Source organism: Triticum urartu, chromosome 4 (assembly GCF_003073215.2).
Source record: "Triticum urartu cultivar G1812 chromosome 4, Tu2.1, whole genome shotgun sequence".
In the NCBI taxonomy this organism is placed as follows: domain Eukaryota; kingdom Viridiplantae; phylum Streptophyta; class Magnoliopsida; order Poales; family Poaceae; genus Triticum; species Triticum urartu.
The window spans coordinates 596,980,346-596,991,456 of NC_053025.1; positions in this window are offsets into that span (position 1 = coordinate 596,980,346).

Sequence of the window (11,111 nt, forward strand, 5' to 3'; positions counted from 1 at the left end):
AAAAGAGAGAGATAGCCTGCAGTATTCAAAAAGGGTCTCCCAAGAATAATAGACATACTATCGTCCTCGGGAATATCAAGAATAACAAAGTCTGTTAAAATAGTAACGTTTGCAACCACAACAGGCACATCCTCACAAATACCGACAGGTATAGCAGTTGATTTATCAGCCATTTGCAAAGATATTTCAGTAGGTGTCAACTTATTCAAATCAAGTCTACGATATAAAGAGAGAGGCATAACACTAACACCGGCTCCAAGATCACATAAAGCAGTTTTAACATAGTTTCTTTTAATGGAGCATGGTATAGTTGGTACTCCGGGATCTCCAATTTTTAGGTATTCCATTTAAAAGTATAATTAGCAAGCATGGTGGAAATTTTAAGCTTCCGGTATCTTTCTTATTTGTAACAATATCTTTCATATACTTAGCATAAGGATTCATTTTAAGCATATCAGTCAAATGCATACGCAAAAAGATAGGTCTAATCATTTCAGCAAAGCGCTCAAAATCCTCATCATCCTTTTTCTTGGATGGTTTAGGAGGAAAAGGCATGGGTTTCTGAACCCATGGTTCTCTTTCTTATCATAATGTTGATTCTTTGATTGTGGGTTATCAAGATCAACAGCAGGTTCAATCTCTACATCATTATCATTGTTAGGTTGAGCATCAACATGAACATCATCATTAACATTACCACTAGGTTCATGTTCATTACAAGATTGTGTTTAGCATCAGAAATAGAAATATCATTAGGATTCTCAGGTGTGTCAACAGCAGGTTCACTAGAAGCATGCAAAGTCCTATCATTTTTCTTCTTCTTCTTCTTAGAAGAACTAGGTGCATCAACATTAGTTCTCTGAGAATCTTGCTCAATTCTCTTAGGGTGGCCCTCAGGATACAAAGGTTCCTGAGTCATTTTACCCCCTCTAGTCACAACTCTAACAACATTATCATTTTTCTTATTATTTAAGTCACTGAGCAAATCATTCTGAGCCTTAAGTACTTGTTCTACTTGAGTGGTAAGCATAGAAGCATGTTTACTAATAAGTTTAAGTTCCCCTTTAACACTAGCCATATAATCACTCAAGTGTTCAAGCATATCATCATTGCATTTAAATTGTCTACCAACATAAGCATTGAAGTTTTCTTGTTTAACAATAAAATTATCAAACTCATCTAAGCATTGGCTAGCAGACTTATAACGAAGGAATATCACCTTCATCAAATCTATAGAGAGAATTTACCTTTACTACCTGTGTCGGGTTATCAAGACCATGTATTTCTTCAATAGGTGGTAAATTCTTAACATCTTCAGCTTTAATACCTTTTTCTTTCATAGATTTCTTTGCCTCTTGCATATCTTCAGGACTGAGAAATAGAATACCCCTTTTCTTTGGAGTTGGCTTAGGAGTTGGTTCAGGAAGTGTCCAATCATTTTCATTACTCAACATATTATTCAATAGCAATTCAGCTTGATCAACAGTTCTTTCCCTGAAAACACAACCAGCACAACTATCCAGTGGTCTCTGGAAGCATCGGTTAGTCCATTATAAAAGATATCAAGTATTTCATTTTTCTTGAGAGGATGATCAGGCAAAGCATTAAGTAATCGGAGAAGCCTCCCCCAAGCTTGTGGGAGACTCTCTTCTTCAATTTGCACAAAATTATATATTTCCCTTAAAGCAGCTTGTTTCTTATGAGCGGGGAAATATTTAGCAGAGAAGTAATAAATCATATCCTGGGGACTACGCACACAACCAGGATCAAGAGAATTAAACCATGTTTTAGCATCACCCTTTAATGAGAACGGAAAACAACTTAAGGATAAAGTAATAGAGTTTTCTCATCATTGAGTGAACAGGGTGGCTATATCATTTAATTTAGTAAGATGTGCCACAACAGTTTCAGATTCATAGCCATAAAAGGATCAGATTCAACCAAAGTAATTAACTCAGGATCGACAAGAAATCATAATCCTTATCAGTAATAAAGATAGGTGAAGTAGCAAAAGCAGGGTCATATTTCATTCTAGCATTCAAAGACTTTTCTTTAAGCTTAGCTAATAATTTCTTAAGATCATCTATCATTGCAAGCAAGAAGTCTCTAGCAGTTTCTTCATCCATAACATAACCCTCAAGCACAACAGGCAATTCATATCTAGGGGGAGAATCTTCATCATCACTTTCATCAATATTATCAGTTTCAATAATTTCATTCTCTCTAACCCTAGCAAGTTGTTCATCAAGAAATTCACCTAGTGGCACAGTAGTATCAAGCATAGAAGTAGTTTCATCATAAGTATCATGCAAAGCAGAAGTGGCATCATCAATAACATGCGACCTATCAGAATCAATAGCATGTGTAGGTGTCGCAAGTTTACTCAAAACAGAAGGTGAATCAAGTGCAGAGCTAGATGGCAGTTCCTTACCTCCCCTCGTAGTTGAGGGAAAAATCTTGGTTCTTTGATCTTTCAAGTTCTTCATAGTGATCAGCAGATATAAATCCCAAGTGACTCAAAGAATAGAGCTATGCTCCCCGGCAACGCGCCAGAAAATAGTCTTGATAACCCACAAGTATAGGGGATCGCAACAGTTTTGAGGGTAGAGTATTCAACCCAAATTTATTGATTCAACACAAGGGGAGCCAAAGAATATTCTCAAGTATTAGCAGCTGAGTTGTCAATTCAACCACACCTGGAAACTTAATATCTGCAACAAGGTATTTAGTAGCAAAGTAATATGATAGTAGTGGTAACAGTGGTAAAAGTAATGGTAGCAGTTTTGGTTTTATAGTGATTGTAACAGTAGCAACGGAAAAGTAAATAAGCGAAGAACAATATATGAAAAGCTCATAGGCATTGGATCGGTGATGGATAATTATGTCGGATGCGATAATCATGCAACAGTTATAACATAGGGTGACACAGAACTAGCTCCAGTTCATCAATGTAATGTAGGCATGTATTCCGAATATAGTCATACGTGCTTATGGAAAAGAACTTGCATGACATCTTTTGTCCTACCCTCCCGTGGCAGCGGGGTCCTATGTGGAAACTAAGGGATATTAAGGCCTCCTTTTAATAGAGTAGAGACCAAAGCATTAACACATAGTGAATACATGAACTCCTCAAACTACGGTCATCACCGGTAAGTATCCCGATTATTGTCACTTCGGGGTTAACGGATCATAACACATAATAGGTGACTATAGACTTGCAAGATAGGATCAAGAACTCACATATATTCATGAAAACATAATAGGTTCAGATCTGAAATCATGGCACTCGGGCTCTAGTGACAAGCATTAAGCATAGCAATGTCATAGCAACATCAATCTCAGAACATAGTGGATACTAGGGATCAAACCCTAACAAAATAACTCGATTACATGATAAATCTCATCCAACCCATTACCATCCAGCAAGCCTATGATGGAATTACTCACACACGGCGGTGAGCATCATGAAATTGGTGATGGAGGAAGGTTGATGATGATGATGGCGACGGATTCCCCTCTCCGGAGCCCCGAACGGACTCCAGATCAGCCCTCCCGAGAGAGATTAGGGCTTGGTGGCGGCTCTGTATCATAAAAACACGATGAATCTTCTTCCCTGATTTTTTTCTCCCCGAAGTGAATATATGGAGTCAGGATGAGTCGGTGGAGCATCAGGGGGCCCACGAGGCAGGGGGCGTGCCCCCACCCTCGTGGACAGGGTGTGGGCCCCCTGACGTTGATTCTTTCGCCAGTATTTTTATATATTCCAAAAATAATCTCCGTTGATTTTCAGGTCATTCCGGGAACTTTTATTTCCGCACAAAAATAACACCATGGCAATTCTGTTGAAAACAACGTCAGTCCGGGTTAGTTCCATTCAAATCATGCAAGTTAGAGTCCAAAACAAGTGAAAAAGTGTTTGGAAAAGTAGATATGTTGGAGACGTATCATTGCCGTCGTCCATGAGGACTCGTGTGAGATGAAATCTGATACGTCTCCAACGTATCTATAATTTTTGATTGCTCCATGCTATATTATCTACTGTTTTGGACATTATTGGGCTTTATTATCCACTTTTATATTATTTTTGGGACTAACCTATTACAACAGGCCTAGCCCAGAATTGCTGTTTTTTCCTGTTTTAGGGTTTCAAAGAAAAGGAATATCAAACGGAGTCCAAACGGAATGAAACCTTCGGGAACATGATTTTCTCAACGAACAAGACCCAGGAGACTTGGACCCTACGTCAAGACACAAAAGAGGAGGCCACGAGGTAGGGGGGCGCGCCTACCCCCCCAGGCGCGCCCTCCACCCTCGTGGGCCCCCTGTTGCTCCACCGACGTACTCCTTCCTCCTATATATACCTACGTACCCCCAAACGATCAGATACGGAGCCAAAACCCTAATTCCACCGCCGCAACTTTCTGTATCCACGAGATCCCATCTTGGGGCCTGTTCCGGAGCTCCGCCGGAGGGGGCATCGATCACGGAGGGCTTCTACATCAACACCATAGCCCTCCGATGAAGTGTGAGTAGTTTACCTCAGATACGGGTCCATAGTTATTAGCTAGATGGCTTCTTCTCTCTTTTTGGATCTCAATACAAATGTTCTCCCCCTCTCTTGTGGAGATCTATTCGATGTAATCTTCTTTTGTGGTGTGTTTGTTGAGATCCGATGAATTGTGGGTTTATGATCAAGTTTATCTATGAACAATATTTGAATCTCCTCTGAATTCTTCTATGTATGATTGGTTTATATTTGCAAGTCTCTTCGAATTATCAGTTTGGTTTGGCCTACTAGATTGATCTTTCTTGCAATGGGAGAAGTGCTTAGCTTTGGGTTCAATCTTGCGGTGTCCTTTCCCAGTGACAGCAGGGGCAGCAAGGCACGTATTGTATTGTTGCCATCGAGGATAAAAAGATGGGGTTTATATCATATTGCATGAGTTTATCCCTCTACATCATGTCATCTTACTTAAAGCATTACTCTGTTCTTATGAACTTAATACTCTAGATGCATGCTGGATAGCGGTTGATGTGTGGAGTAATAGTAGTAGATGCAGAATCGTTTCGGTCTACTTGTCGCGGACGTTATGCCTATATACATGATCATACCTAGATATTCTCATAACTATGCTCAATTCTGCCAATTGCTCAACAGTAATTTGTTCACCCACCGTAGAATACTTATGCTCTCGAGAGAAGCCACTAGTGAAACCTATGGCCCCCGGGTCTATCTTCATCATATTAATCTTCCAACTACTTAGTTATTTCCTTTTGCTTTTACTTTGCTTTTATTTTACTTTGCATCTTTATCATAAAAATACCAAAAATATTATCTTATCATATCTATCAGATCTCACTCTCGTAAGTGGCCGTGTAGGGATTGACAACCCCTTATCACGTTGGTTGCGAGGATTTATTTGTTTTGTGCAGGTACGAGGGACTCGCGCGTAGCCTCCTACTGGATTGATACCTTGGTTCTCAAAAACTGAGGGAAATACTTACGCTACTTTGCTGCATCATCCCTTCCTCTTCGGGGAAAACCAACGCAGTGCTCAAGAGGTAGCAAAATCCATCCATTATTGGATCGAGGACCAGTGCGGCTGACCCGCCATGACGGATACTGGTCGGATGATCCCTACGATCGAAAGTGATTGGGCATGACAACCATGGGTTGAATTTTGGTGCGACTGGCTCTATCGCATAGATGTCCCTGAGCACACGTTTGTGCTCCCTCTTGGGGATATGGGTGGCGTATATCATGTTCACTATTTTGATTTGCAGAGGAAACTTCTTCTGTCCCCCTGTGTTTGGTGGACGGGGCTCCTCGTTGTCGTTCTCGCTTTGCGACCCCTTATCTTTGTCTTCGGCATTTAACTTGTCGTCATGTTTGAAGACCCAACAACTCCTGTGGGTATGATTGGCTGGTTTATCAGGGGTGTCATGGATCTGACATGGGCGATCGAGTATGCGGTCTAGGCTGGAAGGGCCATGATTATTTCTTTTATATGGCTTCTTCCACTGACCAGACTTGGAGCCACTGAATCCGGCATTGACCGCCGTGTCCTCGGTATTATCACCGTTGCCTCGTCGTCTATGTTTGTTGCGTCGGGGCTTGCCATTGCTGTTTCTGGCTTCCGAAGTGCCAGGTTCGCTTGTATTGTTATTACTACGTGCTAGCCAGCTATCTTCGCCCATGCAAAAGAGGGTCATGAGTGTTGTGAGGGCTGCCATGGACTTCGACTTTTCTTGGCCAAGGTGTCGAGCGAGCCATTCGTCCTGTATGCTATGTTTAAATGCCGCCATGGCTTCGGCGTCCGTACAGTCGATGATCTGGTTCTTTTTGGTCAAGAATCTAGTCCGGAATTTCCTGGCTGACTCTTCGGGCGTTGGATTATATGACTTAAGTCGTCAGCATCCGGAGGTCGAACATATGTACCTTGGAAGTTGTCAAGGAAGGCTTCTTCCAAGTCCACCCAGCTGCCAATAGAGTTTCCAGGAAGGTTGTTCAGCCAGTGCCGGGCTGGCCCCTTGAGTTTTAGGGGTAGGTATTTGATGGCATGAAGATCATCGTCGCGTGCCATGTGAATATGGAGGATAAAGTCTTCAATCCATACCGCAGGATCTGTGGTTCCATCATATGATTCGATATTGACGAGTTTGAACCCTTCTAGGAATTCATGTTCCATTACTTCATCAGTGAAGTAGAGGGGGTGTGCGGCGCCTCTATGTCGGGCCAGGTCGCTACGTACTTTGAATGGAGCCCATCTGCGATTTTTGGCTCGGGCGTAATTGTACTTGTCATGTTCGGCTCGATAGCCGTCGTCGCGCGCCGGGGCATGCCCCCGTGATACATAGATCGATCTGGCCGGACCTACTTTATTCTTCAGGCCCTGCCGGAGATCATATGAGTATCTTTGAGCAGTTTTGTCTTTATGGTGAGGTGGTATAGGTTGGTGTTCAGCTTAGGTTGCCGCTTTGTCCCGACCACGTGGTGGTCGGTCAGCCGCATTGTGCGCTGATGGCACGGGCTCCAACACCTCATCATCGAATTGAGGTAATAATTTGCGCTTCGGGTAACTTTTGAGTGGTTGCTTGAGGCTGTATTCCTCGGCTTCCAGGACGTTAGTCCATCTGTCATTGAGCAGGTCTTGATCAGCTTGAAGCTGTTGCTGCTTCTTTTCAGGCTCCTTGTAGTGGCTATTAGCTGGCGCTTGAAGCGCTCTTGCTCGAGAGGTTCCTCTGGCACGATAAAATCCTCAGTGCCGAGGCTTGCCTCATCCGCGGAGAGCGGAAGATAATTACTGTCCTTCGAGTTTTTGTGCGTGGCCTGTTCACCAGGGCTAACTTGCCCGTCCTCCCGTTCATTTTGTTCGGCAGTTGCCTCAACGGGGTCTTCGTTGTCTTCGGCACCTTCCGCTGTGTTATCTTCTCCTGTGCCGGTGTTGTTGTCTTTGCTGCGGGTGACTTAGAGCGGCACCGCTGACGCCGGCGCTTTGGTTGTATCTCGGGAGGTTTATCCTCAACTGGATCTTCCTTGTCATTGTCGCTATTCTCTTTTGGTGCATCCACCATGTATACGTCATACGAGGAAGTGGCCGTCCAGCGTCTGGTAAACGACAAGTTTTGGGCCTCTTCTTCTCCGGCGTCGTCGTCCATACCGTCGATGTCGTTGGAGCCGTAATCGAGCATGTCAGTTAAGTCTTCGACAGTGGCTATTAAGTGGGCGGGGTGGGAAGCGAAATTCGTCATCAGCCTCCAGTTCGAACCGGATATAATTCGGTCGTAAGTCCCCCGCCAAGGAGAGTGTTTTTAATGAGTTTAGCACATCGCCTAAAGGCGAGTGTCAGAAGATGTCCGCGGAGCTGAATTTGACGATCGACGCCCGGTCAAGCTCGTCATGCGCGAACGCACATGCTTTCGAACCTGTGGCCGGAAGCGTGTCCGAGGTTCTGGCAACACAGATCTCACTTGAGGTTGGGTCTGTGTGCGGCTCCAATGCCGCTGAATCTGCGGCCTCCATGGTGGGGTTGAGCCTCCCATCCTCGGATGGCGTGATCTGCTCCGGATTTAGAGATGGAGCAGTCGCAGGTTCTATCTCCTAGGTGTAGTTCGATGATAGATTTAAGCCATGTTCATCATGGTGGCAGGGAGCGGCTACTGTCGTGGTCTCGAATCTGTCGAAGATCAAGTCTCCGCGGATGTCCGCAACGTAGTTCAAGCTTCCAAATCTGAGCGGATGGCTAGGGGAGTAGCTATCGATCTACTCTAGATGGCCAAGCAAGTTGGCCCGCAGCATGAAGCCGCCGAACCCAAAGATCTGTCCGCGGAGAAAGGTTTCTCCCTAGACACTGTTGTTATGGATGATTGACGGGGCCATCGAACCTCTTGGCGATGGCACAGCGGAACTCTCAATGAAAGCACCAATGTCGGTGTCAAAACCGGCGGATCTCGGGTAGGGGGTATCGAACTGTGCGTCTGAGGTTGATGGTAATAGGAGACAGGGAACACAATGTTCACCCAGGTTCAGGCCCTCTCGATGGAGGTAAAACCCTGCGTCCTGCTAGATTAATATTGATGAGTATGGGGGTTACAAGAGTTGATCTACCACGAGATCGCAATGGCTAAAACCCTAGAAGTCTAGCCTATCTGATTATCCTCGTCCACGGACTAAGCCCTCTGGTTTATATAGACACCAGAGGGGACTAGGGTTATACAAAGTCGGTTACATAGGAAGGAAATAGTATATCTAGACGCCAAGCTTGCCATCCATGCAAAGGAGAGTCCCATCCGGACATGGGTGAGAGTCTTCGGTCTTGTATCTTCGTAGCCCATCAGTCCGGCCCATGTCCAATAGGCCGGACGCCCGAGGACCCTTTAGTCCAAGACTCCCTCAGCCCCTTTCCCAAGCCCAATTCAAATTGGGGAGGGGGCCGGGCCCCCTTTCCTTCTCCCCTTCTCCCTCTTCCTTCTTCTCCTACTCCAACTAGGGAAGGGGGGAAACCTACTCCTACTAGGAGTAGGAATCCCCCTTGGGGCGCGCCATAGAGAGGGATGGCCCTCCCTTCCTCCACTCCTTTATATACGGGGGAGGGGGCACCCCATAGACACACAAGTTGACAGTTGTCTTAGCCGTGTGCGGTGCCCCCCTCCACTGATTTCCACCTCGGTCATATCGTTGTAGTGCTTAGGCGAAGCCCTACGTCCGTAACTTCATCATCACCGTCATCATGCCATCATGCTGATGGAACTCTCCTTCGGCCTCAGCTGGATCAATAGTATGACGGACGTCACCGAGCTGAACGTGTGCAGATCGCGGAAGTGCCATGCGTTCGGTACTTTATCATTTGGATCACGAAGACGTTCAACTACATCAACCGCGTTACTTAAGGCTTCCGCTTTCGGTCTACGAGGGTACGTGGACACACTCTCCCCACTCATTGCTATGCATCTCCCAGATAGATCTTGCGTGATCGTAGGATTTTTTTGAAATGTTGTGTTCCCCAACATATTGAGCCCCTATTATGTACTTGATTATGTTCCTGACGACATAGACTCAATGGTCGATATGACAGTTTTTGCTTGCATGGCCTGCACCTAGTAAAGCATACTGCTTTCTCACTGACACTATTGTAAAGTCACTAATGTAGAGTTTGAGAGATTTGGTTATCCATGCCAGTCATATGCAGCATCCTTTAGTGGTGGTTATACAATTAAACTGCAGTGCAAAAATTATAGTGATGACACCTATGGAGCAACAACATGGAGCAGCAGCAGAATGCTTTATTTTCTATGCACTTTTGTACACTCTCATCAAGAAGTTTCCCCACATAGTTGTTGGTGAACATAGCATGCAATTTCAAAAAAATTGCTACAATCACGCAAGATCTATCTAAGAGATGCATAGTAACAAGAGGGGGGAGTGTGTCCACATACCCTCGTAGATCGAAAGCGGAAGCGTTAGGTTAACGCGATTGATGTTGTCGAACGTCTTCACGATCCAACTGATCCAAGTACCGAACGTACGGCACCTCCGTGTTTAGCACACGTTCATCTCGATGACGTCCCTCGAACTCTTGATCCAGCAGAGGGTCGAGGGAGATTTCCATCAGCATGACAGCGTGGTGACGATGATGGTAATGTGATCCACCTAGGGCTTTGCCTAAGCACTACGACGCTATGACCGAGGGAGTAAACTATGGAGGGGAGCACCACACACGGCTAGGAGATCAATTTTTGTGTCTTTGGGGTGCCCCCGCCCCCGTATATAAAGGAGGGGAGGAGGAGGCCGGCGGCCAGGAGGGGAGCGCCAAGGGGGGAGTCCTACTAGGACTCCCTAGTCCTAGTAGGATCCCCCCTTTCCTTTCTCCACCGGAGGGAAAAAGGAAGGAGAGGGAGAGGGAGAGGGAAAGGGGGGCGCCGCCCCTCCCCCTAGTCCAATTCGGACTGCCATGGGAGGGCCATCCCTTGCGGCCCTCCTCTCTCTCCACTAAGTCCCACTAAGGCCCAATATTTCCCTCAGGGGGTTCCGGTAACCCCTCGGTACTCCGGTAAAATACCTGAATCACTTGAAACCATTCCGATGTCCGAATACTACCTTCCAATATATGAATATTTACCTCTCGACCATTTTGAGACTCCTCGTCATGTTCGTGATCTCATCCGGGACTCCGAACAAACTTCAGTCACCAAAACACATAACTCATAATATAAAACATCATCAAATGTTAAGCATGCGGACCCTACAGGTTCGAGAACTATGCACTACTGCAGGATGCTGCTAACGCGACACTACGATCAAAGACCCTTCGACGAAACTGTGTGCGATGCAATAATCGCAAACGGTGGTGTAAAAACCCGTAAAAAGGCGCAAAACATTTGTGATGACGGATGCATCAAACACGGTTTTGATTTTAGTTGCGTGTGTGATTCAGGGCATACGGTTTAGTTCAATTAACCATTTTCGATGAGCATGAACAAAATAAACGGGCATCTAGATGAAGGTCGGTGTGATGTATAGCATACGGTTCACTCGGATGAACTGTTTGTGATTAGGCAACATAAAAGAAACGGTCAACCAGATCAAGGTGTGTGCGATGTACAACATATAG